The 21865-nt window shown below is 35.9% G+C and overlaps 1 long non-coding RNA gene across 1 annotated transcript in view; it reads left to right on the plus strand.

Annotated features, from left to right (window-relative positions):
* The window catches only part of LOC141585262 (uncharacterized), a 172741-nt gene that overhangs the window by 140152 nt on the left and 10724 nt on the right, over positions 1-21865 (plus strand). The window contains exon 5 of the long non-coding RNA XR_012518660.1: positions 12973-13038. This is a non-coding gene — a long non-coding RNA (uncharacterized LOC141585262). The remainder of the gene's footprint in view (positions 1-12972; positions 13039-21865) is intronic.

Below are 21865 nucleotides of genomic sequence, written 5' to 3' on the forward strand. Positions count from 1 at the left end.
GTTAGAAAAGTTCTGAAATTATAACTTCATGTATTTGAAAGGAAATGATAAATGTAATAGTGTTTTCTCATAAGGATGTGTCACAATTAAAACCAAACAGAGGTAATGTGTGTAGCAGAGAAGAACAGTTAGCATATTCATTAATCAAGGGCCTGTTTATCTATCTGCTTATGAAGAATATTTACTCATTAACTTAAATGAGGCCCTATGTTCGATAACAGATGTTGTTTTGTGACAATGTTGATGTTCTCAGATTACCTGCTTGAAAATCTAAGACTCGTAAAATGCACACTTTAAAAATTAATCTTTTTGTAATTATAAGATTAATATACTCAATGTAAAAATTATACAGGAAAGGAACAAACTAAAATATACATCCAATGTTGTTTCACTGATTATTAAAATATTGATTTACTTTTGTTTATGTTTGATGTGTGACAATATGAGTTTCTGTGTGTGCATATGTGTGTGTATGTACAAAAATTGTAAAATCTGAATCTTCTAGTATTACTAGTATTTATAGTTTTGAATCTTCCTTTTATTAACTTCATTATATCATGGACATCTCCTTACCTTATTCGTTATTATTTATGGGGATAATTTTGTATGATCATACAGTATTTTGCTTTTTAGTTATACCATACTGTGTGTAAAGAAATCTCTTCCAAGGAATATTTGATTATGAAAATAGGATTTTTATTAGTATAGCATTCCAACATACATAACTGAACATCACTGATTTCTGAATTGTTTTTCCTTCAGTACAAATACATAAAGATGGAATACGTTAAAGATTTAGGGGATTCAAAGCTATCTATTCGTGCTGTCGAATTGCTCTGCAGGAAAATTATACCAATTTACACTCAAGGTATATACAAGAATGCAGTTCTGCTGTACCATTCCAGCACTGGACAATGCTATAGGTTATATATTTGTCAATTGAATTCGACGTCCAGTGCCAAGGACAATTATATAACTTTTCCTGTCTCAACTTTATTATTTATAAAATAAGGCTAATAAGTATCCACTCTATAAAGTTGTTGAATTAAGGTTGCTGATACATGTAAAGAGTTTAGAATTATGCCTTCCCACAAAGTAAATATTAATAAAGATTAGCTCCAATTCTGAATGGCAAAAAAAATGACATCTTATTATAAATCACATCTGTTTTGTTTATCAGTAAGATTTTTTTATGTGCTTAGCTATGTGTATTTCTTCTTTCTTAAATCACTTGTTAAGGTCATTTCTCCTTTTCGTCCTGGAGTGTTCATCCTATTCTATCCACTTATAAAGCTTATTGTGTATAAAAGATACTATTTTCCCATAATGTTTCAATTATTTTATTCTACTTTCTGTTAACGTATGTTAATAAAAAAAAATAAACATTCAATGTTAACATTGTTTGTTGTTTGAACTTCATCCCAAGAATATAGGGAAGAAACTGATACTATTATTATTAAGTAGAAATCCACAAACAAGTCTGTCAAATACTCAAGGCTGTTTCACATAAGTACACAAATGCTCTGGATTTGTGTGTAAGTGTTGAAAGCATCCCATGTGCCTTAACAGGTTGTGCCACCACTGTTATTTTGAACTTCCTAATAGCCTTTAGTTACATTTCTTTTAATCAAAATTAGGACCTAAATAATTCTAGGACTGCTGCTTAATTTCTAAGCAATTGGCAAATGTTTAAATCTTTGTTATTGTTTTAGTTTTATTGTCTTGTAATCAGAAACTATGGGCTTTATGATTTATACTTTGTGGGAAATTTGGTTTCCTATGTGGCCTGGAATATATTTAAAGTTTCTAATGTTCCTTGGACATATAAAAATATTATGCATTATCTTTCTGAAAGTATTTATCTTATTGTATATATTTTTAAAATATATATATAATATATTTCAAAATTGTTCAAGTACAATTTTGTTACATGGACACATTGTGTAGAGGTGAAGTCTGGGCTTATAGGATATCTATCAGGCTAATCAATATACATTATACCCATTAGGCATTTCTTATCATCCACCCCTCTCTGACCCAACCCCTATTCTTCAGTTTCCAGTGTCTTTCATTTCACACACTATGCCCATGCATATGTATTGTTTAGCCACCACTTGTAAGTGAGAACATGCAGTACTTACCTTTCTCTTTCTGAGTTGTTTCACTTAAGAAAATGGCTGCCTGCTCCATCCATGTTGCTAGAAAATACATGATTTCATTCTTCTTGTGGCTGAATAGTATTTTATAATACTCTTTTGTCATTTTTAATGTTGATGGAGCAGAGAAAGAAGACACAAAGAACAAAATGAATATGCCTGAGCCCTGTTGATTTCACATTCTCAACTCAAATATTTATGGGGTTTTGTGTAGAATAAGAATGCAGTGATTCATATTTAGGAAAAACCCTACAACAAGGCTGCTGTGATCTTCATATCCTACCCAGCCCTATGGAGAAGCACAGGGCTAGAATTCTCTTGATTATAGTCTTCTTGATCTGGCATTGCAAATGCTGAGGTGAAATCTCACAGTGACTGCTTCATAGTTACGGATTATTTGCCTTCCAAATATCAACTGCTTTTCCCTCATTGAAAGATCTAACTTTTCCTTTATTTAGTCCACATAGTCTGAATAGGGTTCCACCTCCAACCTTCATATTACAAGAACCTAAACTTCAGTTCCATATGCAATTACTTTTCTTTCTCCTTGCCTCACCTTGTTCTGCTTTTAGTTTTGGATCACCTTTTCTGGACTCATGATTTTACCTAATTTAAGTGTATTATTTATTATTCAAATCAGGTGTCAGCTTCTCAGGTGTGTCTTTCCTGATAATCTAGTATAGGAAAAGTCGTGAGCAAAAATGCTCCACTTTATCACTAAGCTATAACATTGTGTTATAATTGTAGATTTATGTATCGATCTACCTCAGTTACTATAAGCAATGTCATAGCGTCAATTATACATTCCGTGGCACATAATGGATACTTAGCTAATATTTGCTGAATAATTATAGGGTTTTTTTTAAGAAAATTAAGCAAAAAGCAAGAAAAGAACAAAGAAAATGGAGATTAGCTACTTGGAGATACTACCTTTACTTTACTCATCAATGTGTTCCCTCCTGCTAGCAGAGTTTCTGCCACAAGGAAGGAATTCCATACATATTTATAAAAGGAATGAATTGGTCTGCAGACTTTTAAGTAAAACCATTCGTATACTGGGAGATGACTTAGGGATCTTTTTGGTGGTGGTTGTTTTGGGATTTTTCTGTTTGTTTTGTTGTTGTTAACTCTCTTCCAGGTCTGTTTTGATGATCAAACAAACATGTCTCTCTACCTCTTTACAAAATGATAATTTTCAGTGAAATTTTTCTCATTTTTTCAAGGCTATGAATTACAAATTTGTTTCTACTGCCACTGTGCCATTATGATTCTTCCAAAATCAGAGAAGTTATTTTCAACTTCTCATTTTGCTTGCTATTGCACACAAATCTTGATCTCCATTCCAGGCTTCAGTTGAGTTTTATAGCAGTTCAATGAATCTACTGTCTTGTGTAAAATATGCTGCACCTTAATAAGGAAATGTACACAATCAACAGGCTGCATTTTGAATGAGAAAAGATGTGCTCAATCTTAGCATCTCCCTAAAATGAAATTTAATGATATAGACTCAATAGCCAAGAATTAAAGTGAAATGGTTGAACACGGATGTCAACACTTCTAAATGAATTGCCTTTTTTTATTGTGTGCTGCATATTTTTGTCAAGGGAATTTGATAATTATAAACTGCAACAATAATGAGGTTTTGAATATTCATAGGCAATTAAAATGCCTCTGTGCATTTTAGCAGTGCCCTATGGAAGTGTTACTCATTTTTAGAAATAACTGGGCTGTAATAATCAAATTCCCAAATATTCTGTTAAAATACAGAGGGGAAAAGCCTAATTTAGTGATATTTTTATGTACTAGAAAGGTTGATACTTGACTTACTCAAGGTTGCTGTTATCATGCTTAATTTTTGGCAATTTGGGTCATGTTGACATAACATATGCCTAGAGCATTTTTACATTCTTAGAAGTCACAGATAAGACTGGCGTGTGAAAAAATACCCATGTTCAGTTTTTCAGACCTCCCAATTTTGAAATGGCTTGTAGTCAGGAGAGCACTTTTAATTTTGCATGATGTGTCAGAAATTGGCTAGCTCTCCCCACACTAGCCTCCTCTTCTTTCGGAGGGTACAGGAAAGCTACACTTCCAGCCTGGTTTTCAATGGGGAATAGTCATGTTGAAGTTGTAAGTGACAGAATGGTCTCAAGAGTGAGGCACTGCGCTTCCAGTCTGGTTCATAAAATCTCCCACTCATGGTCCCCTTTGTGCTTTTCCCTTCTGGGGACAGATAGCCAAACCACAAGATCGCAGAGCCACAGAGTGAGAGAAGACTGGAGTCCCTGAATTCTTTCCTGAAAGAAAGTTTCTTAACTAAAACACCCTCAACAGACAGTCACAACACTAAAGTAAGCCTTTATTGTACCTCTGAAATTTGAGAGTTTTTTTTAACAATAGTAGCTAACATTGGCCTAACACTTGAAGGATGGAGAGATAAACTATAGATGCTGGCCTTTTTCCAGCCATATCTGAAATAATGTATGTAGTTGCAGCTAGAGTGACTTTTTGAATTATTCTGTCATTACATATTTTAAAAATTTTTAGTTTTATATCTTGGACAAAATCAGTTTTACTTAACATAAATATGTAAGTTTTATTGTAATTCATTGGCTTGCGCTCTTCATTTTTTGTTCGTTTTGGGGTTGTGGTGAATTAAGAGCCATTCCATTATAAAATTCTTTCCACAGTGAATGCTTTTCTTGTAATTATTCCTTTATTCATTTGCCATTTCACAATTGCTATAATCTGAATGTTCGTGTCCCCTCAAACTTTGGTATGTTGAAACCTAATCTCCAAGGTAATAGTATTATGAGATGTGGCCTTTGGGAGGCAATTAGGTCATGAAGTCTCTGCCCTCATGAATGAAATTAACGTTGTTATAAAAGATGCTGCAAAGAGCTGTCTTGCCCCTTCCACCATGTGAGGACACATAGAAAGTGTTATCTGTGAGGAATGAGATAGCAGGCACCTTGATCTTGGACTTCCAGCCTTTATAACTGTGAGCAATACATTCCTGTTATTTATAAATTGCCCAGTCTCAGGTATGTTTTATAGTAGCCCAAACAGACAACAATGTATTTGAATGGCTCTTATGTGCCAGGCCCTATAGTGAAATTATAAAAACAACAATATATAACACAGATAGGGTTTTTGCCCTCATAGAGCTTATAGTCTAGAGAAAGAGGCAGACACTATATAACACCTCATATGAATATGTATTGTCTTAGTCTTTTTCCTGTTGCTATAGCAGAGTACCACATACTGGGTAATTTATAATGAAAATAATATTTTCTTACAGTTTTGGAGCCTGAGATGTCCAAGGTCAAGGGGCCATATCTAGTAAGGGGTTTCTTATTGTATCAAAATATGACAGAGGGCATCACATGGGGAGGGGAAAAGGGCATCCCAATTCTTGTGTCTCTTCCTCTTCCTGTAAAGCCACCAGTCCCGTCATGGTGTTCTCACCCTGGTGACCTTATTTAATCCTAATTACCTCCCAAAGGCCAAACCTCCAAATGCCATCAATATACAAATTTGGGGATTAAGTTTCCAACACATGAAATTTGAGGGACTCATTCAAACCCTATCATTTGGCATAATAACAAATGATGTGAAAGAAAAATCTAGTGAACTGGCTGACATTACATATTGGAAGCCTAATCTAGCTATAGTGGGTGATGTCAGAAAAGCTTATAAATCAAAAGATATTTAATCTGAGACCTGATGGCAGAATCACCTCCTTACCTAGATAGAGAGGGAGAGAACTGCAAGAAAAGTATTCCAGGCTGTATTAGTCTGTTGTCACACTGCTCATAAAGACATACCCAAGACTGAGTAATTTATAAAGGAAAGAGGTTTAATTGATTTACAGTTCCACATGGCTGGGGAGAAGTCACAATCATGATAGAAGGCAAATGAGGAGAAAAGTCATGCCTTATATGATGGCAAGCAAGAGAGCTTGGCAGGGGAACTCCCATCTATAAAACCATCAGGTGTCATGAGACTTTTTCGGTACCAGGAGAAAAGTATGGGGGAATCTGCCTCCATGATTCAATTATCTATACCTGGCCTTGCCCTTGGCACTTGGGACTTACTACAATTCTGGGTGAGATATGGGTGGAGACACAGCCAGACCATATCATTCCACCCCTGGCCCCTGCCAAATCTCATATCTTTACATTTCAAAATCAATCATGGCTTCCCAATAGTCCCCCAAAGTCTTATTTCAGCTTTAACTCAAAAGTTCACAGTTCAGTGCCTCTTCTGAGATAAGGCAAGTCCCGTCCTCCTATGAGCCTGCAAAATCAAAAGTAAGTTAGTATTTCCTAGAAACAAGGGGGGCAGGGGGTACAGGCATTGGGTAAATACATCTGTTCCAAATGGGAGAAGTTGGCCAAAACAAAGAAGCTACATGCCCCATGCAAGCCCAAAAACCAACAGGGGAGTCATTAAACCTTAAAGTTCCAAAATGATCTCCTTTGACTCCGTGTCTTATATTCTGGAATGGTCACACTGATGCAAGAGCAGGGCTCCCATGGCCTTAGGAAGCTCTGCCCCTGTGGCTTTGCAGGGTACAGTTCCCCTTCTGGCTGCTTTTTTTTTTTTTTTTTTTTTTTTTTTTTTTTTTTTTTTAGCGTCTGTGGCTTTTTCAGACATATGGTGCAACCTGTCGGTGGGTCTACCATTCTGGGGTCTGGAGGATAGTGGCCTTCTCATAGCTCCTCTAGGCAGTGTTCCAGTGGGGACTCAGTGTGGGGCACTATGACCCCACATTCAGGCCAAAGGAACAGCATATGCAAAGGCCTTAGTATTAGTAACAAGAGCTGGCATTTATTGTGTGTTTGGTAGAAATTGCTATAATCTCTTTTAATGTTTATTTCATTGAAATTCTCACACAAAGTCTCATGCATGAATAATATTGCTATCACTATTAGAAAATAAATTTAACATTGGAATACAGTGCAGAATGGTTAGAGCATTTGGAAAGAGACAAATGGGGGTAAAAAAGGCTGGCAAGGCTGGACACAGTGGCTTACACCTGTCATTTATCACTTTACAAGGCTGAGGTGGGCGAATCATGAGGTCAGGAGTTTGAGACCAGCCTGGTCAAGAGACTAACCTGACCAATATGTTGAAACCCCATCTCTACTAAAAATACAAAAATTAGCTGGGCATGGTGGCAGGTGCCTGTAATCCCAACTACTCAGGAGGCTAAAGCAGGAGAATTGTATGAACCCTGGAGATGGAGGTTGCAGTGAGCCAAGATCATGCCATTGTACTCTAGCCTGGGCAACCGAGTGAGACTCTGACTCAAAAAAAAAAAAAATGCTGGCAAAGGAAGCAGGGAGGAGATCACACAGGGCCAGTAGCCATGTGACAGATCAACAGGGCATATTTCAAGCAGGACAGTTTGACACAAACATTGTTTTTAATAGCTTTCTACTCTCTTGTGGAATAGAGAAAATTAGAAGAAATAAAAATAATTCACTGTAAATTAACAAATTATTTTTTGGTTGATTGATGGAAGAATTCATTGACTGATATTTTTAGACAACTGGCTGCTGGCCCAGAATTATAATAGGCACTTTGGGATGTACAGGGTAAGAATACATCTTTCTATTTGTTCTCAAGGAGAAAACTCTTTCTTGCCTTCAACCTGTAAGAATTGACTGTTATCTGATTTCAGGGACGAAGGAGTAAAGCCTTCTATATCAGTTTTCTATTACCAAGTAACCACAAACTTAGTGACTTAAAATAACACAAACTTATTATTTCACCATTTCCATGAATCTGGGCATGGTTTAGCAATATAATCTGCTCTGTCTCCTCTCACAGGCCATGATGAAGGTGTCAATCAGGGATGTAGTTTCAACTGAGGCATGGCTTTCTAAGATCACTGGCTGCTGGCAGAATTCCATTCCTATAGATGTAGGACTGAGTCCCTCTACTCCTAGAGGCTGTTCTTCTCTGCAGCATGGCCCAATTCACAAAATAGTAGTTTGTTTCTCCAAGTCCAGGAGAAGACACTATCTCCAGTCTGCCAGGAAGGAGTCTTATATAAAGAAATGTAATCACATGAGCAACTATAGTGTCATCATACCCTAATCAAGGGAACCACTCACTTCTCACAGTCAGAATTGGACCATATATCCCAGTGTGTGTACCCAGTGAGGTAGGAATCTAGTAGGTAATCTTAGAATTAAGCTTCCTGCACTTGAGCAGGAAGATGGGTTGACCATCCATAAAGTATAGAAACATTGATAGAGAAATAATTAAAATTGTCCATATGGTCATTTGAATATTCTTTAGAAAACAATAGATACTTCTGTCTTCCAGGCATTTAGAATCTCCGGTGACTGTACATCCAATTTGCCTTGGACAATCATGTCACTTATTGTCCTAGTGGAATTGCAATAGTGTTCTTTTCAACTCTCAAGGATATCTCAGTCTGGATGATAAATTTTATTGTCAAGATATTTATGGCCCTATTGTAAAAAGGGAATAACAAAGCCATTAGAGCCTGATGCCATTCAGTATTTGTGAAATTCCCCTTGTTCTGATTCCAGGGTTCACTAAGCAAGTTCTAATAATTTGAATTCTGTGTAGCATGTCTGCAAGGAGAAACTGCCGGTTGAACTAACATCAAAGTCAGCTTCACTCAATGCTAGTCTTTCTCATTATAAATTAATTAGCAGATTTTCTGATTTATAAACTTCAATCTCTTATGAGTGATGAGAGTAAAACAGATTCCCCAGTACTGATCAATTTCAGGATTCTGAGCAGTCTGAGATTTCAGTACCCAAAGTGGAGGATAGTAATGTGATGTCAGATGAGGAACTCATCAAGTTTAAAGCGTCTCTGCGAAGCTGTACATCCAAACCACTGACCTTCAGCAGATTCATCCTGACCACTCTGTATGCATCTTCATTACAAACACCTCCAGGTGGATAGATAGTAAGGGATGGCAGAGGTAAGTAGAGACTCACATTGTTAGAGAAGCCAAGACAGGTTTTCCAGAGGAGAGGTGTAATATGAACTAAACCTCAAAGATGAATAGGCAAAAAAAAAAAAAAAAAAAAAAAAAAATGAAGGTTACTTTACATGCTTCAGCAATCCGCCATTTGTTACCAGCTGAGAGTTTTCAGTTTAGCTAGAATAGGGGAGAAATTACTCCATACACAGTATTTTGCTTTCCACCTTGCTGGGGTTTGAACGTTCTCTCCAAAACTCATGTTTAAATTTAATTTCCATTGTGAGGGTATTGAAAGCTGGAATCACTAAAAGGTGACTCAGACAGTGAGGTCTCTGGCCTCATGAATAGATGAGCGTTGTTAGTGTATTCCTGAAAAAAGGGAGGTCAGTCTCCCCTTGCCCCTTTTGTCCGTCATGAGCTCCTTTACCCTTCTGTCTTCCACCATGGGATGATGCAGCACAAAGGCGCTAGCCAGATGTGAGCAGGTTTCTGGACCTTGGACTTCCCAGACTCCAGAAATTTAAGAAATATATATATTTTTAAAATACCCAGCCTAGAGTATTCGGTTAGAGCAGCACCAAATGAACTAAAACACACCCAAACTACCGTGTTAACAGAGAGATTGTCTCTTCTCCTTAGCCACAGATTATCTTCAGACATTGATAGTAAGACTGTAAGATCTTGTGGGATATAAATATTTATTGAGCACCACTGTGAAGCAGAGTCGGCTATGCAGTGGTTCAGAATGGTGGGAATGCAGTGGTGGGAACACTGTGGTGCAGAAGACCATTGCGGGCCCTGGTCTTACAGCCTGCAGAAGAAGACAAGCAGGAAAGAGGCACAGATGAGCTGTTAAATAACAGAGTCATAGGATGTTACAGAGACACATACAAGTAGACGCACTTTACAGAAGTCTAGCCAGAGGAAGTGACATCTTTGTGGAAACCTGAGCAAAATGTGTCAAAGTAAAAGGGAGGTGTTTTTGAAACAAAGAAGATTTACAAAGGTCAGAAGAAAATCAGAAATTTTAAGAAATTATTCAATATATTTGGGGAGGTAAGAGCTGAGCCAAGGTTAGAGAGATAAACTGAGAGCCGAGGACATTTTAGGCCCATTCAGGGATTTGGACTTGACCCTAAGAACAATAGGAAGCAGCTGAACAGTTCCTGTAGCACAGATTTGTGACGCCAGCCCTACAAATCTTACAATGCCTTCTAGTCTGTTTTGGTAGTGGGAATGAGGGCAAGGTGGTGGTCAGGACAGTTTCGTACCTACATATAGTATTGTGAATTCTATGGGAACATTATCCTGGCATTTGGAAAAATATTTATGTTTTTCAGAATTTAATTCATAGAGCACTTTTTGCTTTATGGCAAAAGAGATGCAATAGCACAGCAGGGGAAAACTTGGGATAGAAGGGCATCTCCTAGGCATAATCCTGTTTTCTACTCCATGTGGGAGTATTGGCTTTGTTTTGGTAACCTCTAGACTTTTTCCCTATAGTAGTATGAAAGGGTTTTGTACTACTCACTAGTACTTACTCACTTGTGAGCATTATGTTTTATACTCTTTAGATGATAAATCATGTTTCTTTTGTTGTTTTCCCCATGTTAAGTCTAAAAGTCAGTGTTAAGAGCTTTCTGTTGGTTAATGACTGAGGGAATTATGCAATACTTCAGTGTTTGCCAATAACCATCCTGAATTTGCTTATCTTATGTGTCTACCTTGGGTATTTTTCATTTATTCATTCATGCATTTCTGTTTACAAAAACTGTGTATTGCCTTCATGTGCTCAGTTTTTGAAGTCATCATTTTGCATTGGGAACAGAAAGATCTCTGTATTAAGAGCCTCTTCCCTGCTGTCTATCTGTAGTGTTTAATAATTATAAAAATCTTCCCAACATGAAAATGGCTCCTTAAATTAAATTCAAGCACAGTCCAGTCAGCATTCAGAGGAAATAGCTTTATTACAATGAATGGAGAATTGGGCCCAGAAAACTCAAAAACATGTCAAATATTTAAATGCTTCTCTACAATTTAAATGCCATCTGGGAATGGATGGAATCATCCTGACAATTTTTGAAGACCCAGTAATGATAATGGTGCTTACCACCCTCAAAGTATCTAAAGCATGAACACAATGAGAACAGAGTTTCTTGTGTTGTTATTCACAGGTGTTTTATGTAGGACTGGCAGCTTACTCTATCACAGAGTAACTTTCTAACCTTTTTTTTTTTTTTTTTTTTTTTTTTTTTTTTTTTTTTTTGCTGTCATCATAACTAGCATAAATGATATTTTTACGGGAAGTGAACCACTGAAATTTTCATGAAGACAAGTTAAAAGGAGACAGGTTTTGCAAGAAAATAAATCTACAAATGATAAATTCTTCAGTAGTCTTTCCCTGGAAATGTTAGAGATGTGATGTACCAATTGTACTTTAATAATTTAAAAACTGTCTATCCTCTCTTCACTAACTTATGCTTACCCCAGCAATTTTGGATCCTCCTGCCAGAATACAGTATTACAAAGTGATATTTTCTCTTCTGAAGAGACACACAGCCAGCCCAAAAACTCTAAGTGCAAATCAAAGACTCCTCTCTCAGAAAAAAGGGAAATCCCTCCAATTACCTTAAATTGAAAGAAAAAAAACTCTCAAGAAAAATACATTAAGAGAAAGTGGCCTTTACTCTGTTATCTCAATATAAAATTCTGCCATCTGGGGCTTCACTGCTTCATTGACACCCAGACTAGATCGACAGACCAAACACAGCAGGCAACAGTAAGTCAGTAGTCCTAGATCGCAGTGTGAGGAAGTAGGTAGAGAAGAGAATGACTTATGAATTAAGTTAACTTATTCTCAAGTTGTAAGACCTTAACAACAGGGAAATAGATTTTAATGTACAGCTTGATTCATATTATTTGTCTTGGGCCCGAATCAGCTCTACATTTTTCTTATATACTTATAATACATTCCCATATAAGTAATCATTCTATGTGTTTACCCTGGACATAAATTTTTCTCAGAACAGAATGTCTTTATTCTTTGTTACGATAATTTTAGATCTTATATAAGCATCCATCAAAAATTAGAAAAATATATTACTAGATTATGTGATTAGGGCTTTGGCTTAAGCTTGCAATGACTCACTGTCCTTCTCTGTAAACTAAAAGTAATTAATAATACCTTTATCAGGAGATAAATGGGTTAATACACATACAACTTTTAGATGATGGCTTGGGACATATAAGGTCCCCTATACACTAGCTGTTATTATCTAAGTCAAAATGCCATCTTACTGTCTTTTTCTTATTATGTATTTATAGCACCAATAAAACTTGCTTAATCTAATAATGAAATTTAGCATAAAGTGAAGTCTGACTTTGTTTTTTCTTATCGTCACTTCCTGCCAGAATGCTTTACAAATTAGACAGCTGAAGTGGAAAGGGTAAAGGACTGATAATTAAAAAGCCACAATCTGATCTGCCTTTTGCCATCACCACTATTCAACTGTGTTAACTTGTGCTACTCCCTCACACTGTTGGCCCTCAGTTTCCCTGTATGTAAAATAAGACATAAATGACTATTGTTCTGTATTGGCATTTGCTGGTCATGATATACCAGATGCTAAAATAGACCACATAAAGAAGATAATCTTATTTGACAAGCTCACTCCCTACAAATCTGTTTTTATCTAGGTTTTTTTGGTTTTACCTTGCTATGAGAAGAAAAATCCACAATTAGGGAAAGCACAGTGGATACTTAGCAACTCAACAGGGATTAATTTCTTGTACATAGTATGATACATTTTTTATATGACACAATGTTACGTTTTTTTGCAGATGTACCACCATGTGCTAAATGATTATAACTTCATTGCTGATGTTTGAAAGATTATGACTAATAAGGTAAGGCTTATGCTTTCATATTTCTTTTATTTCTACTTCACTTTCCTTATAAATAATTCATAGAACAAAAATCACTGTCCTAGAAAAATACAGTCTGTTTCATCAGCCCTTTCACACTTTATTGATTAGTGCATATAATTTTTAATACATATCCATGGAATTTAGAAATCTAGCCTTTTCCTTCATTCCATGATACTTTAGAGGCATATATTTCTATCCAAATATTTGTATTTATAAACTCTATACTACAAAACATTATTACTTTTTACACTATTTATGTTGTAAATCGTTTTGATACTAAGGACAACTTTCATTCAACTGCTATAAAAATTTAAAAATAGCTATCATTTATTTGGTACTTATGAGTGATCTCAGTCCTATCTCATTTTTTTGGTTTTAATCTTTATAACAATACTGTGAGGTAAGTATTATGTCTATTTTATATGTTAAGAGACTAAACTCATAGATATTAACTAATTTTTCCAAGGAACCTAAAAAGTTAATGCTGGATTCAGAATTTAAATTCTGAGTGTCCAGACACCAGACCCCATGTTTCAACTATGAGACATGGTGTCCCTTGTGGAATGGAACTAGCCCAAAAGAATGGTCAGGAGTCAGGATCCCAGCCCAGGCTGCAGAAATCTGTTTTTATTATGCTGTTCCTTTAGCAGTTGAATGTATTTAGATATTTACACGACCCTTCCAAAATGATATACTTAGAAGTATCCAGTAGATAAGAGAACCCATTTTGTATTGTCTAACAAAAGAATCTCTCTAAACCTTATCTGGACTCTCCATCTCGTTTTGACTAAGGATATCCTTTTGGTAGAAGCTGAGGATGGTGGTGACCAGCACAAAGAGAGTGGGAGAGGAAAGCACACTGTCAATCAATGGGCAAATAGGTGCCCCAGGGAAAGGATCACATACTAAATAGGAAATGTCACAGAGTTACAAAAGCAATGAGAAAAATGTCCTAACAGTAGAAATGGTGGAATTGAATAATTTAAGAAGGGGCAAGGAGAAGGCAAGAAAATAAAATAGAGTAAACAAAACAGTTCAAAGAGATAAACACAACAAAATTAACATTTTTCTTTCAATTTTGTCTTGTTTTTTATTTTCTGTTTCATCAGATGTACTTTATAGAGTAAAAATATTAGAATATGTCAAGTATATATATATTTGTATGTATATATTTATAATATATATTTTATATTTTACAATGTATGTATACTTGTATACACATAAATATTATATACATAAATACTGTATATATATTTATATATTATATATACAAATTTATATTTTACAAATATACTTGTATATATATACAATATTCAATATATACAATATGTATATATACAAGTATTATATGTAAAATATGTATATATACATAAATATACAATATTCAAAATATACAATATTTATGTATATATACAAGTATATATATTTGTAAAATATTACAAATGTAACATATACTATATATACAGTGTAATATATACAAAATAATATATAATTGAAAAATAGACAATATTTTATATTTATGTACAGATAAAATATAATATTGTATATTTATGTAAATAATTTGTAAAATATTTATATTTTTATATACCTATTTTAAGATTGTAGGGAAAAAACAGTCTTTAGATATTTTTAGATATTTTTACTAGAAATGTGACTAGGAAATACCCTGTCACTTTTTAGAAAATGTCTTAAGTTGAATTTGATGTTTCAGCTTATTTCTTTCCTTAGTAATCATTTTATATATTCAGTACATTATGCTATTTAATATAATATTCATTAAAAACATTCAATTTCAACCAAGTCCTGGAAAACATTGTAGACCCCCCTCCCACTCTTTAAAAACATACCCACATGGAGTTTTCTAAATGCAATAAAGTCCACATGGAGTTCTCCACAATCATCAAAAGATAAAAAGTGAACATTTAGTAAAAAGATGAAAATTATTAGAAATGATTAAGAAATATCAAACATTTTATAAATATGTAAATCTTTATTAAAAATAGCGTTTTTATTGCTGTGTAGTATATATTAGCAATGCTATCCATCAGGGCAGAAACTTTGTGAATAAAATTTCTTATACTACCAAACTCAAATGCTCATTAAGTCAATGAATGGATTAATTAAAATATAACTCTATCATGATAATCTTTGTATTAGCAGTCTGCAACTTCTCTAGTAAGAGATACGGAATGATGCAATACAATTTGTATTTTATTTTATTTTTTTCTTTTTCTTTTATTTTTAGATTCGGGAGGTACATGCACAGATTTCTTACAAGGCTATATTGCATGATGCTGAGGTTTGAGCCTCTGTTGATTCCATCACCCGGTAGTGAACATAGTACCCAATAGGAAGATTTTCAGCCCATGTTCTCAACTCTGTTTTTCTCCTTTTGGAGTTTCTAGTGTCCATTTTTCCCGTCTTTGTATCTGTGTGTACCCAAGGTTTAGCTCCCACTTAGAAATGAAAACATGTGATATTTGTTATTCCATTTCTGTGTTAATTTCCTTAGGATAATGTCCTCCAGCTGCATCCATGTTGCTGCAAAAGACATAATTTTACTCTTTTTTTATGGCTGAATAGTATTCTGTGGTGTATATGTACTACATTTTGTTTATCAAGTACACCATTGGAAAGCACCTAGGTTGATTCCATGTCTTTGCTACTGTAAATATTGCTGCAGTAAACATATGCATACAGATGTCTTTTTGGTAGAATGATTTATTTTCTGTTAGAGATATACCCAGTAATGGGAATGCTGGGCCAAATAGTTCTGTTTTAAATTCTTTGAGAAATCTCCAAACTGCTTTCCACAGTGTCTGAACTAATTTACATTCCCACCAACAGCACGTATTATCTTTTCTTCACAGCCTCACCAACATCTGCTGATTTTTGACTTTTTAATAATAATCATTTTGAGTAGTGAGAGATAGTATCTTATTGTGGTTTTTATTTCCTTTTCTCTGATTATTAGTAATGATGTGCATTTTTTCATGTGTTTCTTGGCCACTTGTGTGACTTCTTTTGAGAAGAAGCCTGTTGAAGTCCTAGATGCTGGATATTAGTCCTTTCTCAGACGCATAGTTTGCAAATACGTTGTCTCATTCTGCAGGTGTCTGTTTACATGGTTGATAGTTTCCTTTGCTGTGTAGAGATTCTTTAGCTTTGTTAGGTCCCACTTGGCAATTTTTGTTTTTTCTGTGATTGCTTTTGAGGATATGGTGATAAATTCTTTGCCTAAACCAATGTCTGGAAAGATATTTCCTAGGTTTTCTTCTAGGGCTTTTATAGTTTGAGGTTTTATATTTATGTCTTTAATGCAACTCAGGCTAATTTTGGTTTATGGTGAAATATAGAGGTCTGGTTTCATTTTTCTGGATATGGCTAGCCTGCTATCCCAGTATCCTTTATTGAAAAACGATCTCTTTCCCCACTGCTTATTTTTGTCACCTTCATCAAAGATCATATGGCTGTAGGTGTGTGGTTTTTCTTCTGGGTGTTCTTCTGTTCCATCCCATTGGTCTACGTGTCTCTTTTTGTACTGTTACCATGCTGTTTTTGTTACTCTAGCCTTATATTATAGTTTGAAATTGTGAGGCCTCTAGCTTTATTCATTTTGCTTAGAATTACTTTGGCTATTCAGGCTCTTTTTTGGTTCCATATGAATTTTTGAAATTTTTTTTTCTAATTATGTGAAAAAAAATGATGTTGGTAGTTTGATAGGAATAGTATTGAATTTATAGATTGCTTTGGGCAGTATGGATACTTAAAGGATGACTTTTTCTTTTTTTTTTTTTTTTAATTCTGATTTTTTTTTTATTGCATTTTAGGTTTTGGGGTACATGTGATGAACATGCAAGATTGTTGCATAGGTACACACATGGCAGTGTGCTTTGCTTCCTTCCGTCCCCTCACCTGTATCTGTCATTTCTCCCCATGCTATCTCTTCCCACCTCCCCACCCCCCCGCCCCTCCCCCATTTCCCCCCAGCAGACCCCAGTGTGTAGTGCTCCCCTCCCTGTGTCCATGTGTTCTCATTGTTCAACACCCGCCTAATATCCTTTAAACAAATGTGCCTGGAATATTTTCCCAATTGTTTCTGTCATCTTTGATTTCTTTCAGCAGCACTTTATTACCTCTCCCTAAACAGATTTCTCACCTTCTTGGTAAGAAGTATTCCTAGATATTTTTTTTTTGTATGTATGGATACTTCAAGTGGGATTGCATTCTCAATTTGGCTTGCAGCTTGAATGTTATTAGTGTATAGAAACACTATGCATTGGTTTTTTCCTCTTAAAAAAATGAGACACCTATGCAGAATGTGTAGGTTTGTTACATAGGTATACATGTGCCAAGGCGATTTGCCATATTTATTGACCCATCCTCTAAGTTCCTCCCCTCACCCCCAACCCCGCAAACAGGCCCTGGTGTGTGCTATTTCCCTCTCTGTGTCCATGTGTTCCCAGTGTTCAACTTCCACTTACGAGTGAGAACATACTGTGTTTGGTTTTCTGTTCCTGCGTTAGTTGACTAAGGAGGATGGCTTTCAGCTTCCTCCATGTCCTTGCAAAAGACATCGTCTTATTTCTTTTTATGGCTTCATAGTATTCCACAGTGTATATGTACTGCATTTTCTTTATCCACTCTGTCACTGATGAGCATTTGAGTTCGTTCCATGTCATTGCTGTGGTAAATAGTGCTGCAATGAACATACGTGTGCATGTGTCTTTATAGTAGAATGCTTTATATTCCCTTGGGTATATACTCAGTAATGGGATTGCTGGGTCAAAAGGTATTTCTGGTTCTAGATCCTTGAGGAATCACCACACTGTTTTCCACAATTGTTGAAATAATTTACATTCCCACCAACAGTGTAAAAGCGTTCCTATTTCTGGATTAACAAAGACAAAAAGAGAGGCGATCCAAATAAGTGCAATCATAAATGACAAAGGTGATATTACAACCAATCCCACAGAAACACAAAAGATCCTCAGAAACTGTGATGAACACACCCATGTATACAAACTAGAAAAACTAGGGGTAAAGTATAAATTCTTGGAAATACACGACCTCCCAAAATTTAATCAGGAAGAAATCAAAACCCTGATCAGACCAAAAGCAAGTTCTGAAATTGAATCAGTAATTCAAAGAATCTACCAATCAAAAATATCCCTAGATCAGGTAGATTCACAGTCAAATTCTTCCACATGTACGGAGAAGAGAGGTCTTTCCCATCCTATTGAAACTATTCCAAAAAGTCAAGAAGAAATAATTGCCCTCTAACTCATTCAGTAAAAGCAGTATCACCTTAACACCAAAATCTGGCAAAGGCACAATGGAAAAAGAAAACTATAGGCCAATATCCCTGATGAACACAGTCACAAACATTTTCACTAAAATACTTGCAAATCAAATCCAACAGCATATCAAAAATTAATTCCCCATGATCAAGTAGGCTTTATTCCCCAGATGCAAGGTTGCTCTACCAATCCTGTTTATCCTTTCAAAAAACCAATTTTTTATTTCACTGTTTCTTTGTACATTTTTTTCAGGTCTCAATTTTGTTTATTTCTGCTCTGATTTTAGTTATTCCCTTTCTTCTGCTATCTTTGGGATTTGTTTTTGTTTTACTAGTTCCTTTGGTGCAATGGTAGATTGTTAATTTGAGCTCTATCTTCTTGATGTAGGTATTTAGTGCTATAAACTTTCCTCTTAACACTGTTTTTGCTGCATCCCAGTGATTTTGGTATACTTTGTCTCTGTTTTCATTTGTTTCAAATAATTTTTTGATTCCTACCTTGATTTATTGTCCCTAAAAGGCATTAAGGAGCAAATTGTTTAGTTTTCATGTAATTGTGCTGTTATGAGAGTTCCTCTTGGTATTTATTTCTATTTTTATTGCATTGCGGTCTGAGAAAGCCATGCTTTGTATGATTTAACTGTTTTTAAATGTATTAAGACTTTCTTTTTTTTTTTTGAGACGGAGTTTCGCTCTTGTTACCCAGGCTGGAGTGCAATGGCATGATCTCGGCTCACCGCAACCTCCGCCTCCTGGGTTCAGGCAATTCTCCTGCCTCAGCCTCCTGAGTAGCTGGGATTACAGGCATGCACCACCATGCCCAGCTAACTTTTTGTATTTTTGTTAGAGACAGGGTTTCACCTTGTTGACCAGGATGGTCTCAATCTCTTGACCTTGTGATCCACCTGCCTCGGCCTCCCAAAGTGCTGGGATTACAGGCTTGAGCCACTGCGCCCGGCCCAAGACTTTATGACCCCAAATGTTGTCAGTCTTAAGAGTATATTCCATGTACAAGTAAGAAGAATGTATATTCTGTGATTGTTGAGTGGAGTAATGGGTAGATACTATTAAATCCAATTGACTGACTGTTGAATTTATATCCAGAGTTTCTTAGTTTTGTGCTTTGATGATCTATCTAATGCTTCAGTGAGGTGTTGAAGTCCTCTACTGTAATTATGTGGCAAAGTCTTTTCCTAGATCTAAAAGTAACAGTTTTATGAATCTGGGTGCTCCATTTTTGGGTGTGTATATATTTGAGATAGGGAAGTCTTCTTGTTGAACTGAAAGCTTTATCATTATATAATGGCCTTATTTGTCCTTTTGTACTATTGTTGGTTTAAAGTCTGCTTTATTCTGAACGGTGACACCTGCTCTTTCTTGTTTTCCATTTTTGTGATGGAACTTTCTCCATTCCTTTACATTGAACCTATCGGTATTATTACAGGTAAGATGGGTGTCCTTAAGACAACAGAAGTTTGAATTTTTTTTTTAATCCAAGTTGCTACTTTGTATCTTTTAAGTTGAACATTTAGACACTTTAAATTCAAGATTAATATGTGAAATTTTGTTCCTGTTGCAGAGTTGTTAACTTGTTGCTTTGTAGTCTTGATTAAGTAGTTGCTTTGTAAGGTCTGTGGTTGAAGTGCTTATGTATGTTTTTGTGGTACCAGATAGTATTCTTTTGTTTCCATGTTAAAATTCCCTTAAACTCTTGTAAGACCAGTCTAGCAGTAACAAATCCCTTTAGTGATTGCTTTTATGGGAAATATTTTATTTGTCCTTTGCTTATGATGCTTAATTTAACGATATATGTAATTCTTTGTTGGTATTTCTTTTCTTTTAAGAATGCTAAAAATAGATCCCCACTCTTCTGGATTGTGATGTTTCTGCTGAGAAGTCCCCTGTTAGCTTGATAAGATTCCCTTTTAAATGATATGACTCTTTTGTCTAGCTGCCTTTAAGACTTTTTTCTTTCATGTTGACCTTGGAAAGTCTGTTGAATATGTACATTGGAGCTGGACATTTTGTATCGCTTCTCATAAGGGTTCTCGGAATTTCTTGTACTTGCAGGTTGACCTTTCTAGAGGGATTGTGGAAATTTCTGTGGGCTATATCCTCAAGTATGTTTTCCATATTTCTTACTCTCTTCTTTCTCAGGAATGCCAATGAATTGTAGGTTTGGTTGTTTTACATAATCCCATATTTTTCAGAGGCTTCATTCATTTTTTAAATTCCTTTCAAATTTTGTCTGACTGGTTGATTCATAGGACTGGTATTCAAGCTCTGAAATTCTTTACTCTGCTTGGTCTACTCTACTGTTGAGCTTCCAGTTGTTTAACAAAATTCCACTAGTAAATCTTTCAATTCTACAAGTTCAGTTTGGTTCTTTCTTAATATAGCTATTTAATCTTTCAAAAGTTGTGTTGTTTTTCTGGCTTCCGTGGATTGGAGTTCAACTTCCTCTTGGATCTCGTTGAGCTTCCTTGCCATCCAGATTATGAATTCTATGTCAATCATTTCAGACATTTGACTCTGGTTAGGGATCTTTACTAAAGAACCAGTGTAAACATTTGTAGGTAATAAAATCCCATGACTTTTTGACTTTCCAGAGTTCTTGCACTGATTCCTTCTCATCTGAGGGGGCTAGTGCTGCTTTTACTTTTTGAATTTGCTGTTCTTTGGATAAGGCTTTTTGTTTTTATATTTTTTTGCCCTAGAGATTTTGGCTGTGATGTATGTTGTGTATAGTAGATTGGCTTTGTTTCTGGGAGCTGTCAGAAGGCCATGGCTCTGTATGGGTGTTCCTTGTAGATCAGTTTCACAGGTGTTTGTTGAAGTAATATGTTTTTGTTTGGTAGTGTAATTCAGGCTGCAATCCAGTAGATGATGCTTAAGAGTAAGGGTCAACAGAGTGAGGCTCATACTCAGTCTCTTGTGCCAGTTTTGTATTTCAGTGCCTCTGTCGCAGTGCTGTAGGGAAAAGAAGTGAGCAGCAAGAGATCACTCCCTTAGTGCAAGATGGAGAGATCAGCAAGAGATCACACGTCTCTTTCTGGGCCTTGGTGGTGTCACCTTCGACTACTGGTAGCAGCCACATTTTCTTTTTTCCAAGGGGGACATTGGGAGACTGTGTTCCCCCCTCCCTTAGGGGGCAGTCTGAACTGAAGGTTAGGTCACCAGGATACCTGCAGTTTCCCAGGGACCTGCTGCTGGTCCCCTGGGCTTACCAAAGTCAGAGTAGGTTGTGGGGTATGTCTGTGGATGATCTAGTGATGCAGTGCATGCAGGACAGAGGACCCTCAGGCGAGGCAGTGGTGCCATGAGTGTGTGAAATGTTTTGGCTGCGTCCCCACCCAAATCTCTTCTTAAATTTTCATCTCCATAATCCCCATGTGTCATGGGAGGCATCCAGTGGAAAGTGATTGAATCATGGGGGCAGTTCCCCCCATGCTGTGCTCATGATAGTGAATTCTCACATGGTCTCATAGCTTATAAGCATCTGGCATT

The sequence above is a fragment of the Saimiri boliviensis genome, chromosome 8 (assembly GCF_048565385.1).
Source record: "Saimiri boliviensis isolate mSaiBol1 chromosome 8, mSaiBol1.pri, whole genome shotgun sequence".
Classification (NCBI taxonomy): domain Eukaryota; kingdom Metazoa; phylum Chordata; class Mammalia; order Primates; family Cebidae; genus Saimiri; species Saimiri boliviensis.